Consider the following 18,867-nt stretch of genomic DNA (forward strand, 5'->3'; position numbering starts at 1 on the left):
AGTGCATGCCATCCCATCATTTTTCTTGAGAAGGACAAGGCAAGCAAAAGGAAGGGAAGAAGAGGTCCAAGAAATCAAAGTAATCTTCTGACTTTGATACAAATACAAAAGGGAACCACAACGGGTATTCAAAGTATCCACACTATGGGAAGACCTCACACCTTCAAAAGAAGTGTTGGAAAAAATACCCTCACCTTCGCCCAACCATCAACTTCAAGCTCCATTTTGAAAATCCTACATGTTTTCAACTTAGGATTTCATCTTCTCTCAATCCATGGCCTTACTAGACTAGGTACTTAAGTTGTCTTCACCAAGAAAGCCATACTCACTACAGATTCTTCTTCAAGAGCCATTCTTATGACAAGTTGATAGGATTTGTAGTTGTATAGGTTCCATGCCCCTTCTTGTAAAGGGCCCTCTGAGGTAATTTCCTGATGCCCCCTTCATTCCCATTTGTGTACCATGCATCAACAGATTCCACCCCACCCCCACCATATATTTTGGTCGTTTCCTCGGACCCCCATCCCTTTCAAAGGGGAACAATATCAAAGATGCAACTCTAGATTCCCTAGCCTTTGTGTTTTAGAGAGGGATACCCAAGATTGTGAGGAACTTCTTCAAGGATTACAATCCTCCACAAGTGTTTTCTTCATGTGACGGTCTCTTTCCTTCATCATTGAGATACCATCCCATACCACTTGCATGCCTATTCCATGGCCCTTTGTCCCTATTGTTCTTTTACTTCTTGGTTGGCATTCATCATTGATGGACTTCATCGATAGTGGCACTCCTACCACCCTTGGATCTAGTCCATCTTCTTTGGCCTCCCACCACATCTAGGATCTAAGAGGGGATATTAGCAATCATGTCTATCATGTCTCGTCATCTCCTACCTATGTGTCCGAGCTTAAGTGTTTATTGGAAGTTGCACCAATACATTTCATTTCTATCATGATGGCCACTTTGGCAATGGGCAAGCTCACCTAGGTGCCAATATTTTGGGCCTAGTCGATTGATATACTAGTTGAGACTACAACTTACCCATTTATAGGTAGCTTGCCCCCTCACTCCACTAATCCATCATCCACTCTTCATTCATCCAGCCCTCCTCATTCTATCTCATCCCCCTCTAGCACCCACACAAATGCTCCGAGCTGCATGTTGGGGCTAACTATTGCAACCTTGTTAACTATTGCTTCTAACTCTTAAGTTTCTTTCAAGCCTCCTCTATTCTCTCCAAGTTCACTTTCCTTTCCATTATGCCCTCTCACAAAACAATTTGGCTACCTACATACTATGATCCTTTTCTACAAAACATGTTGCTCATCATTTCCCTTTTCAAGTGATCCACTACTACACATTCTCAAATGTCACCATTTCTAGCCTGTGCAAGTTGCCCCATCATCATTGTCTAACTATTGCTACTACATTTGGGATTCGTCTCAATGCAACATCCTCTTGGAGCTATTTCCAACATCTCTAACTCCATCAACTCACCTCCAATCCTAGCCCTCCAGACATGAAGATCAAAGGCCTCCTTGTACATACTTCATTTTGATACACTCTTCTCTCATTGAGCATTCAATTAGATTGTATTGCCATATGCCTTGTAAAAATTGTGCCTTCTCTATTGCCCTAGCATTTCCTTAGAAGTGACCCTTCTCACAACAAGATTGATAATCTTTTGAACTTTCTACTCAAGAATCCAAATAGACTTTGCAAGTAAAATATTTAGCATCTAAAAGACCCCAAACATAACAATTGAATTGTGATCCAAGTTAAGGAGATGGTTCTAAGTACAAGTTTGTCTAGATTGCACCAAAATCCTAGCCTTGCACAAGCTGAAATAGGTCAAGCAATGTTCACATCTCAAGCCCACGACACCACAAAGAGGAAAACAAGTTCAATAATCCACATAAGAATGATGGATGATCACAATACTTTGAGACTCCCCCTTCAACACCCCTTTGAACCTATGATTTCTTGGTGTTCTATAATACCAAATAGCACTATGAAGAATTTGACATTCTCCAATATCCCTTTGACATAATATTTTAACTCTGGAGTCTGTCCAATGGCAGCTTTAGCAACCACTCCAGTGAGCAGCCTACTAGACATAGATGCAATAAGTGCAACCACTATAGTAGGTGCATTTTTTGCATCTAGCCTATTAGACAACCTCATCTTTTCTAGATGCAAAAAATGCACCTACTAGACATAGATGCACTTGACTAACTAATGCACTGACAACTGTCTGCGCCCAGCCTAGCTGTGGTCTTTTGTTGCCCTTAGTTAAGAGGTGGGCCTACTAATCACATATTTGGCAAGTGATGGTGAATACCTCAGTCTCTCATAACTCGTACTGCAACTGCCTTGATCGAATATTGTGGTGATGTTCCTAACCAAGGCCTTTACAATAGTAAACTCACATAACCTCCACATGACAGCATCCACCAGATAAGTATATACAACCGAAACATGTAAAGATGGCTTCAATTGTACCACACACAGGTCCAATCAGACAGCTCCTTGAAGAAATGCTCCTCTTTGTCTAGATGATTGTACTAATGTGGAGCAAATTATTGCATCAAGAAGGTCTCTGGACTTGAAGTGTTAGTATATTTAAGTTCCAAGGAACAATTAAAAGGCATACATTTTGTTTTTCCTTGAACTGTTGTGTTTTCCAATTATGTAACTTGAAATCAATGTAAAGGACAGAAAAGCTCACATTGATCGATTGCTTGTGTTATTGGTTAAGTTATACCATCAAATCTCACTATTGTTCTAACTGAATAGAGAATAGAGAGAGAAACATGGGGCACTTCAGGTCAATCATCCTGAACAACACAAGAATTCAACAATTAGCTCGCAGTTCAATCTCACACAAACAATCAAAAAAGCACAGATACCAACCCAAACAGTGGAGTAGTAAGGGATCACAACCACAGGCAACAATGTAATCAGCCTTTGCAAAGCAGTCCCAGCTCTCCACAACAGGTGTAGCAGCAAAAACACAAGGTGCAGCCATCTATAACAATAGAAAACAGGTTTCATGATTCAAGAATGATGTCATCCAGCTGTAGAAGAAGCTGCACAGTAGAAAATGTAGGTTACATCAGCTCAGATTAGCAGGTAAATAGGTCACCCAACATGAAGCAGGTTGGGAAGCAGCAAATGCAAAGACTGCAGACATGTAATCAATGTAAATACAGCAGCCAAAACAGTCATTTTTTATACTATGTGAGAATGCACAAATGAACAGAAGTGATAAAAGACAAATCGTGAAAATAGTGAAGAACAAGAACTCAATAGCGAATGATGAATGGGCAATAGGATCCATAAATGAAAGCATCAGATGTACAGTACAGTGCTACAGAAATACCAACATGTGTGATGACCAGCAGTGCATTCAGTCTCCCTCTCTCCAAGTGGATGTAATCGAATACAACAATACTAAGTGAGTGGAAAGGGGCACATAAATAGGCCATAGCATCAGACAGAAGACAAGAAGTTACCATCCTCATCTTGATGAAAAAAGCTTATACATACCTTTTCAGATATAACCAACAACTCTTCTGTTGTGTCACATTTGCAACCAATGACAAGTTGCTCTTCTTCCTCTCCATGAGCTCAAAACGTCTCTTTGCTGTTGCGTTCTGTGCAAGAAGAGCACGTTGGCGGTAAGACATCCTGCTCTTAGGAGGATGGGGAACCTGCCTTTGTGCTGGACCTCGCAAGGAAGTCTGATTCTCTGCCAAAAACTGCTGCATAGAGGCAGCCACATCTTCGTTTAGCTTCCTATGCTACACGAGCACCTCCACCATCTGAATCAGCTCGAGCGCAGTATGAAGCTTCACGCCATTCTGGTTCAGGGTTGCACGGCCCCCCTACTGTTTGTTGATCAGCACAATAGCATCGGTGAGACATTAGTGAGCGGAGCGACAGTCTCGAGGACAAAGGCGCCGCTGGTGACGAGGTCCTCAAGGACTAGCCAGGACTGGCCAGGGCAAAAGACGCCCTCGATGGACTTGCATGTGACGTAGTCCTTGACCTCCTTCTGGTGCAAGACAATGGGAACGGCCCGAGCGAGGGAGATGGCGGTGGCAATGGGGAGTGCGGTGTAGGGGACGCCACAGATGACGTCGAAGTAGAGGGAGGAAACGGTGCACCAGATGGCCTGTGCAACCTGCACAAGCACGTCAGGGAAGAAGACGATGAAACGGAGGTTGATGTATCTGGGGGAGGTGATGTCGCTCTTGAGCTTGAAGCTCCTGAATTTGATTGCCTCAGCCTCATGAAGAGCTAGCACAAGCTTGTCGAGCTCGGAGAGATGTCCATGGTGGCTCGCTCGCCCTCTCTCTCTCTCTGTGTTAGCTCAACAAACTGATGTCAAACAAGTAGATTTCGATACTTTGAGTATACCCTTGTAGCTCTAAGGTTACGTTATTTGTAACACACAACATTAATGCAACCACATCTTAACTAGCAGAATTATTTAAATTATGAAAGAATGATTGTTGGTTCTATTTATGAAATGTCACAAGTAGCAAAATATCCCGGTCTCAGTGTTCATGAAAAATACTTTTGGTAGCAAATACAAAAACCTTTAACTTATAACTTTGGAAGGGGTCTTGAATCAAATTACATGTATTTTTTCATTTTTATAACTAAAAATTTTCAAGGGTTCAAGGTTTAAAACCTTCTTCTTTAAAAATTGAGGGTATTTTTGAAATTTTTTCAATTCACTTTACATTAAATCTTGGATTTTTGGTGAACACTCCTCAAGCTATAGTTTTTTGTTTACTTCTTCTCCCATATGGAAGCCCTAGCATTTGTTTTGAGCAGGGATTCAAGAATTTCCACTGAGAAAAAATTCACAAAAACCATTAATTGCTTTGTTTCTAAACCAGGCCCAATGGATAAAGTTGAGTTGTATTGTATTTGTCTCCTTTTCCTACTTGTCAATTTGGAATGTTCTAGAGAAAGCACGCTTAGGGGAAGATGATGACTACGAAGAAGAAGATTATGAATTTGATCCTATCTTTAGGTTATATGCTCCACTACAAGATATAGGAAATATACCGATGTCTAAAGTGATGAAAATCCAACTTAGTAGCTGCATTATCTTCCTTAGCATCAATAAGAGAACCAAGAAAATCATGCACAATGACATCTTCATTACAAAAGCCATAATCCTTGAGCCTAGATTCTACAAATGTGGCTTCTTAACATGAGTGGAAGACAATGATTGGCTGATCTTCTTGCCTTCTATGCAAAGAGGGGGGGTGCTATCCATACTAAGATGCGATTTACTACTACATTATTGTACCACTTCTATTTCGACCACTATCCATGGTAGTTTACAAGGTTGAGTGAGTTGAGAAACCTCTTGATTGCCCTCCCCCAACACTTCTAATATGCCTTGATGTAGCCAATGCCTAATTTTAAGGACTCTTTTATTCCAATATCCACAACTCATAACTCATAAAGTGGGCCACTTTACTCAAGATAGTGAGCCACTTAACTTGAATAAAGTGTGTCTAATTTTTTGGAGCCATGCACTACCTTGCCACGCACCATTTTACTAGCATATGCCCTAAAGGGCAATGCCAATAAAATTGCAAGGAGAGGGAACAACTATGAATGCTTTGCCTCACCCAACAAAAGCACCTATGTTGCCTATAATCCTCAAACTTGGAAGTTTTCTAGATTTTAATGTGAACACAAGGTAAATTCACATTGATGAAAAGCTATGATAGAATCCACCCCCCCCCCTCCCACATGCTAGTTGTAAATATTTGTCTCGTGAGAATATATATGCCTTTAAGTATTGATTCCCCTCCCCCCATCTTCCCCCCACTCATCCCCTTACCACCCCACACACCCCCTCCCCCCCCCCCCCCCCCCGTCTCCCTAAAAAAGTATGCTTCTGAATTTTTTTTAATAAAAAGACCCCTAATGTAAATTTTACATGAGGTGCATTTATAAACCCCTTCTGTTTTTGGAAAACTGTAAGTCAACATAATAAAAATACCCTTTCTTTTGAACTCACGTGGTATATTACATGTTCTATAAGGTGACCCCCCCGAGCAGAGAGTAAAGACAATTTAGAGAGTGAGCTTGTTTTCCTTGGTGATAGTATAGATGGATCCGATTGCTTGAAATCTAAAGAGAGAATAGAAGATGAATTTTTGAGTTTATTAGAAGACCATGAGGGGGAGGGCTTAAAAACTAAAAGTTTTCAAGATGAAGTTGAGAATTCGAATTTATTTCCTAATGAATTTGTTGAGATTTGTTGTGATTTTGTTGATCAAGAGAGTATGGAGGTTTTATGTTTTGACTCATGTTGTGATTTTGATGTTGGTCTTGTTGACTCAGTTGAGTCTTGTGAGTTGGTTGGTGATGCTTTGAGTAGCCTTGGAGAGGCTTTTGTTTGTGGTGTTGATGATGTGGTTTTGAGTAGACCTAATCTCTTACTCCTTGATAGTTGTGTAGATAATTTTTTGGTTGATTTAGGCAACAATGACAAAGAGAAAACTTCATCTGAGGTCTTTTAGTTTCTTTAAGTTCTCCTAAAGGTTTTGATGTTGTTTGTGATGATTTTGATTGGGGTTTTGAGGATCTTGAGAGTGGCGTTGATGAGGATGTAAGAGAGAATTTGAGTAAGGCTTTGAAAAGAATTGAGAATTTGAGGGAAGAGTGGTTTAAAATCAAGAAAATAGAGTTGAAAGGTATTTGTGAGGAGGTAGTTGGGGATTTGGTAGCAAGGATTCTTTTGTTGAGGTTATTGATCCAAAGTTGTTGCATTGTGAAGATGTTGTTTGTGATGATGTAGAGGTGAAAGTTTCTTCAGTTTCTTATGAGGTTTCTTGTAAGGATACTATGGAAGGTGTTTACCACTCTTTGTTTGTGAAAGACTTGATGGAGTCTTGTATTGTTGATGAGTTGAGTGATGTGGCTGGGTGTCCTGGAACGACCCCATTTGTAGATATTGTTGGTTCTTATGGTGTTATGAGTCGAGAGTTGACTCCTTTTGATGTTGTGTTTGATTTGGATATTGAGTTGGGAGATCCTTACATAGTATCTTTAGGAGAAGTTGTAGATGAATGCGTCTGACTGCATCCAAATGTGGCTTTCTAGGTACTTGCATAAATTGACTCACAAAACCAACAGCGTAGCTCAAGTCTGGCCTTGTAATGGTCATGTAAATCAAACTCCCCACTATCCTCCTGAACATAGTAGGGTCTTCTATCTCATCCCCAACATCAGCACTCAACTTTACATTCTGCTCCAACGGGACTGAAAGTGGTTTGCATGTTGTCATACCATACTTGGACAACATATCCAAGCCATACTGTCTTTGGGATAGCCATATACCATCATCACATCTGATCACCTCAATGCCAAGGAAGTACCTTAGCTCACCTAAATCCTTCATCTCAAACTTCTTCTTCAAAAAGTCATTGACTTCAGCAATCCCACTATCATTATCACCTGTAATAATCAAGTCATCCACATAGATGGCTACGATGACCAAACCTGCATCTCCCTTTCTCACATAAAGTGAGTGATCAGCATCAGAAACATAAAAGCTAATATTGACAAGATACTCTCTGATCTTGTCAGACCATGCTCTAGGTGCTTGCTTGAGCCCATAGAGTGCATTCTTCAACCTACACACATACGTGGGATGCTCTAAATCTTCATAACCTGCTGGCTGATCCATATACACTTCTTCCTGCAAATCATCGTGCAAGAAGGCATTCTTCACATCCATTTTCTACAACCTCCAACTTTTGGTTGCTGCCAAAGCAATCACACATCTGACAGTTGCCATCCTAGCAACTGGACTGAAGGTTTCATCATAATCTATGCCATATGTCTAGGCATAGCCTTTTGCAACCAGCCTAGCTTTGTACCTACTAATAGAACCATCTACATTGTGCTTAATCTTATAAACCCACTTACATCCAATAGCTTTCTTTCCCTTTGGCAATGATACTAGATCCCAAGTCTTATTGGCCTCTAATGCGGCCATCTCTTCATCCACTGCTGCATCCCAATGAGCATGACCAACAGCCTCTTGAAAACATGTGGGCTCAACATCCTCAACTAGTTTCACCATATAAGCATAATGGTGAGCTGCATAACCTTCAAAACCAAATCTTTCAACAGGGTATCTCACCTTGCTAGACCTGCGTACCACTGGATCACTCAATGGAGTCTTTGCATTAACACTTGCTCTCTACACACTTGGAGTCCTCACTCAAGGAATGCCAAGCTCATCATCCAAGCTCTCTGAGCCACTGGAGTCTCCATCAAGAACTGCATCAATGCCATCTGACACTTTATTCTTTCCTCTGTCTTTACCTGTAGTGTTGCTAGATGCACCTGAAGATGTAGAGGTACTCCTTAGTCTCCCAGACCAAGGACTACCAGATGATGTCTCTGGTCCACTAAGAGTCCGTGATTCTTGCTTTTCAGCCTACACATGAGTGTCATGATCATCATCATCATCCAATGCATCACCACTAGATGCATACCAACTGCTCATTTCATCAAAGGTGACATCCCTGCTCACTCTGAACTTACATGTGATAGGGTTATAACAGTGATACCCTCTTTGCTCTAAAGAGTATCCAATAAAGACACACTTTTCAACCTTTGGATCTAGTTTCTTCTACAACTCATCTGGCACATGAACATACGCAATGTAGCCAAACACTTTCAAGTGTGAGACATCAGGCTTCTTACCTGTAAAATATTCTTCGGGGGTCATACCATGAACTACAGCTTGTGGGAGTTCTGTTCATAATATAAACATCAATATGAACAGCCTCAGACCAAAAATGCTTAGGCATATTCTTTTATGCCATCAAGGCTCGCGCAACTTCTGCAATATGCCTATTTTTCCTTTCTGCAACCCCATTTTTTTGTGGGGTATATCTGCATGTGAACTATCTCTTTATCTCATGAGACCTCAGAAAATCACTAAACTCATTCGAGAGGTACTCTCCCCCTCCATCTAACCTCAAGCAGTTTACTTTCAAGCCTATTTCTCTTTCAATTGCAGCCTTGAAAGTTCTAAAGTGCTCAAATGCTTCACTCTTCTCCTTCATAAAATATACCCATAGCTTTCTAGAACAATCATCAATGAATGTGACAAAGTATGAACTGCCTCCAAGAGATACATTTTGTGTAGGGCCCCAAATGTTTGTATGCACAACATCAAGGATATTTCTGCTTACATCTCTGTCATGTGAAAAGGGCTGTCTTGCCTGCTTACCAAACTGGCATGCTTCGCATACCTTATGAAATTCTGCAACTCTAAATGTAGGCAAACCTGTAACCAACCCTTTGGATTGCATTAATTTCAGCCTTTGTACATTTGCATGTCCAATGCGTTTGTGCCAAATTTCAATATCTGCAACAACACCTTTTCATTTAGCATACATAGCAGCATTCATAGTAGGAATTCAAGCATCCAAAGTAAACATATGCTCAACTCCACTTCCCTTTGCAACTAACCTGCACTTGTCATTGAAGTCTTCTACAAAGCAGCCCTTTGCATTAAATCTGACTTGCAGCCCTTGCTCTACCATCTAACTGACTGACACCAAGTTCTTTGTAATAGATGGCATATGTAATACATCTAAAAGACTCTTTGTCTTACCATCATGCAAGGAAAAGGAAACTTTTTCAATGTGTGAAACTGGGTGGCATGAGTTATCACCCGTCTGCACACAACCTACATTTTGCAAATTCTGCATCTCTCCAAACCATTCTGCACGGCTGGTCATATGATTGGATGCACCTGAATCAACATACCAAACATCATCATGTGTTCCCTTTCCTGTAACAGCATTCAGCATATGTTGCATAACAAACAGACGTTCATTTTTGTCTTCATTCTGTTGTGAAGACGATGCATAGTTTTCTTGTTGCAACTTACCACTGCAAATATCATCTTTCTTAGCATAACATTGGGCTACAATATGACTTGTTTTTCCACAGTAGTGACACATAATACCAGAGTTGTTAGAACCTCTATTCTACCATCCACCTCTTTCTCTAAAGCTCCCCCTGCCTCTAAAGTTACCACGACCTTCTGAAACCTGCATATCGCCAAATTGCTGATTCAATCTGTTTTGCTGGTTGTCACTACCACGTCCTGTACCACGGCCTCTTGAAGAGAACCTACCACATCCCCTTCCTGAACTGGAGTAGAAAGCTTGGACCTATTCACCACTTCTTTCAAATGTCTCACTTTGCATGTTGATCTCTTCAGTGATCATAAGGGAGACCAACTCATTGAAATCTGGAAATGGCTTTCTGACATATATGGAAGTTACAAAAGACTTCCAAGCCTTTTCATTGTTAAGTCCACCCAAGGTAGACAACATCAAATCATCATCATCGGGCATTGCATCAATGGCTGCCAATGCATCTACAATGCTCCTTACCTTCAGTGCATACTCATTGATAGACATCTTCCCTTTCTTCAATGTATTCAATACTTGCTTGAGTTGAATCTTTCGTGCCTTTGTATTTACGGAAAACATACTTTCAAGTATGGTCCAAGCTACATATGAATTCTCTGCATTTCTAATATGTCCCAGCATATTATTGTCAATTACTGGAGACAGCCAATACATGACCTTTTTATCTTTTGCGTTCCATTCCTTCCGTGCCTTCGTCTCTTCTACAGTTGGAGGATCACTCACCTTCGACTCCTTTTCTTCACCTGAAACAAAATAGAGGCCTTTTCCAATAAGGAAGTTTGTAACACAGAACTTCCATGAAGGGTAGTTGTTCTTATCGAGCTTCTCAATGATGGGACTTCCACTGTTCTCTGCCATTATCACAAAACTAATGCCAAACAGCAAGCAAATCTTCTGCAACCCTTGACTTGTAGTGTACAGTAATGCACCAAGCAACCTTTTTCATTGTCTGCTCAACAATACATGCAATCTGCAACCTATTTACAGATAAACCTTATGTTTTCTTACAGGCAACCTTTTTCACTGTCTGCTCAACAATACATGCAATCTACAACCTATTTACAGATAAACCTTATGTTTGCTTCCTGCAAACACCCCAAGAATTATAGACTCGCAATCTGTAACCTCCGCACCCACTTTCGGTCAAAACAACCGAAATCACAGTGTACCCTGAAACTATTTTCCGCAACCTTGCGGCTCTAAAATGGGGCCTGAAACGGCCTTAAATGCCCAAAATAACTGCTATAACATAAAGGAAACTAGCCTACTAAGTCAAACAATGCATAACCGACTACACTAGTCGACTGGCGCTATAACTATGCCAGCTATAAATAGGTGTAACAACCTGAATATAATAAGTAGTGAGTCAGTGGCCATGTGAGAGTCATAATGACCACCGAGGTGCGTGCTAAGTGTAGACGTGTGGACCCATCTAACCAGGTGGTCCATCATCAATGTCCGCATGTGTTGAGCTTGTCATCTCAACAGACCCACCTTCTATAGGACAAACCCATGGTCACATCCACCTCACTTTCCTCGGGTTTCTTTAGTTGTCTAATTACCTACCACATTTAGTTTGACAAGCAAAAATAGCTTCCTTAATTAGCCTTCACATTACTTAAGCACTGACATAGAAAAACAATGTCAAGCAAGTTCCTTTTCGAAAATTGATCTTATTTATCAGTCTTTGGAATACATCATATAATCGAGCCCGAAGGCTATTCCATAATCCGCCCAAAGGCTAATCCATAATCCACCCGAAGGCAATTCCAGCAATCCTGAGGGATCACTATTCCAAGCTTTCGCCCCTAGACTAGTATGTGGGCCTTGAGATCCCATCTCGAGTCACATCAACCTCTTGTGCAGGGTCCAGAGGCAAGGGATTTACGGCCAGAGCCCCCGTGGCACCCAAGCGTCCTCCTGCTCCAAGTAGAACCCACGGAGAGATCTCTCACGGCCTGTTTAGTCCATGTACCTGGTGCAGCTAACAACTCCCTTGGCTAGGGTTAGGCAGACAGTCGGGGATAACTGATGATGCCTCTCCCTCCAGGCTTTCAACCTGAATCATTAGTTATTTTCCAGCTTTAGTTCCTTGAGCAAAGAAGTAAAATAGTGCTCCTAAGTATACAATCAAGAACATTCCAGCGGTCGTTTGTACAACCAACTGCTAAGGTGTGAATCCTTTTCTCCGAATACATCCAGCATTCGATCCGGGATCAATTGCGACTTGGCAAGATCCCAAGTGTTTCGTAAGCTAAGTTGCTTGTTTGCCCTTTTATCCTTGGGTTAGGGTTTATACCCAGTTAACTCAAACTGTTTCCACCTTACGTTTCCTTAAATTAAGGTCAACACATCCTGGACAACCCTGTTGTCCTCACTTGATTTGTCAATTGATTGCTAGGCAATTCATAATTTTCCCTAACTTGGCAAATCAGCCCCAAGGAAGGGTGATGTAGCAAGATGACTATTCATTCTTTAGAAAATTAGACTTGTACATAGAACTTGCCAACCTTGTTCTAAGGAGTGGCAATACTATTTTGTGATTTAACACAAAACCATGCAACGTTGCAACTTGTTGCACTAGACAAGTGTCGCACCTAACTTGTGGGATTATTTCTTCCATCACACGGTATTCCTTGGTCAAGAATACTTTGGTCAAGATGTATGGTTTGGGAGTCCTCTTGACCCAACCCACCCTAACCCTACTAGGCCGATAACGTCTTGGCCCTAGGGTTCCTAAATCCATACGGAGGTCTAGTATTTGGCTAATTGATCCTTAGGGTGAGGACCCTAAATCGTTCTTGCAAAGGCGTTCAGCTAACCCTAACATTTTGTGAATGTGGGTAGGATGTTTGGGATCAAAAGTCTTGACTCGACATCCCAAGTGCAATACTAGGTAGAATTTTCTCGCGGCTTAGCTCTACCTAGCGCATTGAGGTGATCATCATTTGAGTTACACCATTACAAGCGATTTACCTAATTGATCTAATTGTCTTGTGACAAGAGGTGAACTTTCCTTAGAGATGCAAATACTTTTCCTAAAAGATGCAAATAATTGCAAGATATAACATTCCATGCAAGTATGCGATTCATAGACTTTTTCCTTCTATGTAGCTATAAGTTCTACAATTATCGTTACGTTTCCTTGCCTCAACTATAATGATTGACAACTAAGGGCTAACTTGTATAAACCCTACGTTGACTTACATCAAGAACTATGCCTATAAACCCTTCATTTATTAATGAATTAAATTCAAGCTTTAATATGAAAATGCATCCTTTCCTAAATACAAACTTTGATAAAAGAACTCCATGTGTGAGCGAATGCCATGAGACCATTAATGATTTAACCTGTCCTTTAGCACTTAACCGACCTAAAATGTAACCATCCTCGCATGCAATTTGCAAGTTCATAATTCCTCTCCATGCATTGCGACAATTTGGACATCATTCAATGGGTGCCTAAGATTATCCTCTATATGAACCACGACCATGAATTTACTTCATAAGTGCATTATGCAACATAATCTCTATCCTTCTTAGCACGATATCATCTTCCAAGTTATGCATTATACATTCAAGAAGATTGCAACTTGACCATGGAAGTGCAAACAATGTCAAATGCACGACTTGCAGCTTAATCTTGTAAGTAGAATGAATAAATGCATTTATGACTTCCCTACGAAAATTAAACATGCCTAATGCATCCTTTTATGTGAAATTAATTTTTAAGAACCTGGGCACTGAGGTTCGGGGTGTTGTCCACACGTGTACTCAGGGTGGAAGCTCCCCATGTGCGCCTCTCGCCATTTTCTTGGGAGCCATTGACGAATCCAATCCCCGTTCAGCAACTTCCTCTTGGGTCTCTTACGCGTTACGAAGTTCTTTCTACCCGAGGTTCTCTTCTTCTACGCAGGAATGGGCCTTACAGTCGGTCGCAGTTTTTGAAAAACCCGAGAGCACGTGTGAATAAGGCTTAAGGAGGCCTTTAATGGAAGCTTCCAAGCTTTTGTTAGGATATTACGTGGAGAGAGAAGATGAGGAAGATTGGGAGAGGATGATAACGATGATGATGAGGATGGTGATGATGATGATGATGATGATGATGAAGTAGGTGGAGGCGAGGCAGCCTGGCGGTGTGGCGTGGCAGCATGGCGTGGCGGCAGCACGATCCAGAGGGCAGCACGGCAACTCCCTCTTCTCTCTTCCTCAAGCTTCAGGGGGGAAGGGGGGGGGTCATATAGGTTGTGAAGGGGGGGGGGGGGGGGGGGGGAAGCCACCCACGTGGCTAGCTACATATCTCTTCCCTCCCCCATGCTCTCCACCTCTCAAGGTCTTCTCACATTCCCTCTCCCCGCCATGCATCGGGGCTGGGGGAAGAGGGTTATTAAAAAAAAATTGCCAAAATTTAATCATTATCCCTTTTTTTTTCCCCTGTGAAAGGTGTTCCCACGTGAACTTGCGGTCCTTAAGCCACGGTCTCTTATGCACATCACAGAGCTGGGGTTTTGCTAGTGCACGTGGAGTAAGCACTTAGCCAAAGGTCTTTTCTCGTGGGGAGATTATTTTAAACTGCTTTTTGTGCGGGGTGTACAGGGTCTATGGCAGATTAATATTTCATTGTGGAAATATTACATTCTCTCCCCCTTAGAGGAATCGAGATGTCCTCATCTCGGAAGATCTAGGGGTATTGTTGGTTGAGAGTGTTTTCATCCATCCAAGTGGCATCCTCTTCGGGGTAATCTTTCCACTCGACGAGGTACTCTCTCAAGGTTCTAGATCTCAAATTCCTCTCCCTAAGATCTAAGATCGTATCAGGGCATAGCTCAAGGACTCCTTGGCTAGACATTACAACTTGTTGATCATCAAGCACATGAATAGGGTTAGGTACATACTTTTTCAGTAGACTGATATGAAATACATTATGAACTTTAAGGTTTTCGGGGAGTTGTAATCTATAAGCATTAGGCCCTAGGCACTTAAGAATCTTGTAAGGTCCACAATACCTTGGACTTAGCTTTTTACATTTCCCCAAGGATAGAGAACTCTTCTTTGGACGTACACGAATGAAGACCATATCACCTTCAACGAAGGATGTGTCTTGACGTCTTAGGTCCACGTAAGCCTTCTATATGTCCCTGGCGGCTTGGATGTCCTGTCTTATTGACTTGATTTGGTCATCCATGTCTTCTAGCATCTGCTTTGAAGCTTCAACCCTCAAGGTTGGATCCGAGAAGTTCAGAGGGGTACGACAATCATGTCCATACAATGCTTGAAAAGGGGTCATCTGTATGCTTTGTTGGTAGGAAGCATTGTAGGAAAACTCAACCAATGGATCCGCTTTTTGGGTTCACGACAGCAGTATGCCCTAAGCATATTTTCAATGACTTGGTTAACTCATTCTGTTTGCCCATCCATTTGGGGATGGTAAGCGGTACTAAAATAGAGTTGAGTCCCAATGGTCTCGAAGATAGCCCTCCAGAAATGTGATGTGAAGAGAGAGTCACGATCGTTAATGATTCTTCTGGGTAACCCATGCAGTTTGAATATCTCCTTGATAAATAACCTTGCAATGTCTGAGGCTTTATAGTTTGTCTTAACAGGGATAAGATGTGCAACCTTGGTAATCATATCTACCATGACCATAATGGAGTTATATCCTCCCTGAACTTGGGGCAAGCCAACGACAAAATCCATACTAATGAGTTCGAACCCATTTCATTTGGGGAATGTCAAGTGGTTGCAATTTCCCTGGAATTTTGACATGTTCAACCTTAATGCGTTGACAAGACAAACATTCTGTGACATATTTGAGAACGTCACCTTTGAGTCTCTCCCAATAATAGCTCTTTCTGACTGCGTTGAGGGTCTTGGCATAGCCAAGATGTCCTAAAAAAGGGGATTCATGGGCTTCCCAAAGTATCTTTTGCTTGAGTGATTGGCTCGTTGGAATCCTTAATCTTGTCCTATAGTAGACAAGTCTACTATTGATAGAGAATTCTTGATAATTTGTTTGTAGCTTTGGGACTTAATCTTTGATGGGGATCTCCCTTAGCATTTTCTGATAGGTTGGGCCATGGCATGCCTCTTCTCTAGCTAGCTTAAGAATTGGATTGTTTGGCATGGATACCTTTGTGGCTAGAGATCTCGCTATTGATGGATCTTGCAAAATCAGAGAATTTAGAAATGCCTTGCAGGGCTGAGTGCATCGACAGCTACATTCTCCTTTCCAGCCCGGTATCATAACTTGTGAAATTATTTCTCCCATCACACAGTATTCCTTGGTCAAGAATACTTTGGTCAAGATGTAGAGTTTGGGAGTCCTCTTGACCAAACCCAACCCTAACCCTACTAGGCTGAAAAAGTCTTGGCCCTAGGGTTCCTAAATCCATATGGAGGTCTAGTATTTGGCTAATTGATTCTTAGGGTGACGACCCTATATTGTTCTTGCATAGGCGTTCAGCTAACCCTAACATTCTGTGAATGTGGGTAGGATCTTTGGGATCGAAAGTCTTGACTAGACATCCCAAGTGCGATACTAGCTGGCATAATTTTATCGTGGTTTAGCTCTACCTAGCACATTGAGGTGATCATCATTTGAGTTACCCCATTACAAGCGATTTACCTAATTGATCTAATTTTCTTGCGACAAGAGGTGAAATTTCCTTAGAGATGCAAATACTTTTCCTAAAAGATGTAAATAATTGCAAGATATAACATTCCATGCAAATATGCGATTCATAGACTTTTTCCTTCTATGCAGCTATAAGTTCTACAATGATCGTTACTTTTCCTTGCCTAAACTATAATGATTGACAACTCAGGGCTAACTTGTATAAACCCTACGTTGACTTACATCAAGAACTATGCCTATAAACCCTTCGTTTAATGCAGTGAGTTCAAGCTTTAATATGAAAATGCATCCTTTCCTAAATACAAACTTCCATAAAAGAACTCCATGCATGAGTGAATGCCATGAGACCATTAATGATTTAACCCGTCCTTTAGCACTTGACCGAACCTAAAATGTAACCATCCTCACATGCAATAGCAAGTTCATAATTCCTTTCCATGCATTGCAACGATTTGGACAACATTCAATGGGCGTCTAAGATTATCCTCTATATGAGCCACGACCATGAATTTACTTCATAAGTGCATCATGCGAAATAAGCTCTATCCTTCTTAGCACGATATCATCTTCCAAGTTATGCATTATACATTCAAGAAGATTGCAACTTGACCATGGAAGTGTAAACAATTTCAAATGCACGACATGCAGCTAAATCTTGTAAATCAAATGAATAAATGCATTTATAACTTCCCTATGAAAATTAAACATGCCTAATGAATCCTTTCATGCAAAATTAATTTTTAAGAACTTGGGTACTGAGGTTTGGGGTGTTGTCCACACGTGTACTCGGGGTGGAAGCTCCCGCATGTGCACCTCTCGCCATTTTCTTGGGAGCCATTGACGAATCGAATCCTAGTTCAGCAACTTCCTCTTGGGTCTCTTACGCGTTACGAAGTTCTTTCTACCCGAGGTTCTCTTCTTCTGCACAGGAATGGGCCTTACAGTCGCGGTTTTTGAAAAACCCGAGAGCACGGGTGAATAAGGCTTAAGGAGGCCTTTAAATGAAGCTTCCAAAGAAGCTTCCAAGCTTTTGTAAGGAGATTACGTGGAGAGAGAAGTTGAGGATGATTGGGAGAGGATGATAACGATGATGACGAGGATGGTGATGATGATGATGATGAAGCAGGTGGAGGCGAGGCAGCCTGGCAGCGTGGCCTGGCGGTGTTGCAGCGTGGCGTGGCGGCAACGTGATCCATAGGGCAGCAGGGAAGCTCCCTCTTCTCTCTTTCTCAAGCTTCAAGGGGGGGGGGGGGGGGGGGGCGGTCATATAGGTTGTGAAGGGGGGGGGGATAGCCACCCACGTGGCTAGCTACATGCCTCTTCCCTCCCCCATGCTCTCCACCTCTCACGGTCCTCTCACACTCCCTCTCCCCACCATGCATCGGTTGGGGGGGAGAGGGTTATTTAAAAAAAATTGTCAAAATTTAACCATTATCCCTTTTTTTCCCCGTGAAGGGTGTTCCCGTGTGAGCTTGCGATCTTTAAGCCACGGCCTCTTATGCATGCCACGGAGCTGGGGTTTTGCTAGTGCATGTAGAGTAAGCACTTAGCCAAAGGTCTTTTGTCGTGGGGAGATTATTTTAAACTAATTTTTGCGTGGGGTGTGCAGGGTCTATGGCTGATTAATATTTCATTGTGGAAATATTATAGTTTAGGTCGAAAGGTCAATCCACGGAGGATCAGAGGTAAAAGGAAGTAGAGATAGGAGATGGAAGAGAAGAAAGAGAATATAGAAGAGGTAAACATGACAAAGACAAAGCACAATGAATTGAATCAATATGTATTGAAAGAACCTAGAATCTTTGCACTACTTAGAAGCAATCTCCAGGCATTAGATCTCTTGGAGCTTCTTCATAGAACAAAACTTACATCAAAATTACGGCTCCTTCTCTGCTACTTGGAACCCAAATCTGATGGCTCGGTTGGCTCCAAAAGGGGGGTAAAACCCCAAGATTCTTGCTCACAGATCTCCCAGATCACTTCTTCTTCCTCTTCCAGTTCAAATTGCAGTTTTCAGTCTAACAATAGAGATCGCAATGCACGCATTTTTGTCAATCTATATTTTTTTAGGAAAATCCCATAATTGGCTGAAAAAGCAACTTACTTTTTGCATGCCATCCTAATCTAGAAGCTTTTCTAAGTTTTTCATATTTTTACAATAAATAATATCAAAAATAGGCTAAAATTATCCAAAAATCTAGTATTTTTGGATAATTCATGCAACTCACACTA

At 41.6% G+C, this 18,867-nt stretch overlaps 1 pseudogene across 1 annotated transcript; it reads right to left on the minus strand.

The window, feature by feature from the left end:
- Nucleotides 1-2,454: 2,454 nt before the first annotated feature.
- Nucleotides 2,455-17,831, minus strand: LOC148026722 (uridine 5'-monophosphate synthase-like; annotated as a pseudogene). Its single transcript, XR_015692758.1, has 4 exons — nucleotides 17,681-17,831; nucleotides 3,550-4,374; nucleotides 2,914-3,028; nucleotides 2,455-2,837 (listed from the first exon to the last, which is right to left on the minus strand). The product of XR_015692758.1 is annotated as a uridine 5'-monophosphate synthase-like (transcript).
- Between the last annotated feature and the right edge of the window lie 1,036 nt (nucleotides 17,832-18,867).

This window comes from Lygodium microphyllum, chromosome 13, assembly GCF_053477565.2.
Source record: "Lygodium microphyllum isolate KBCC chromosome 13, Lygodium_microphyllum_v1.1.10, whole genome shotgun sequence".
Classification (NCBI taxonomy): Eukaryota; Viridiplantae; Streptophyta; class Polypodiopsida; order Schizaeales; family Lygodiaceae; genus Lygodium; species Lygodium microphyllum.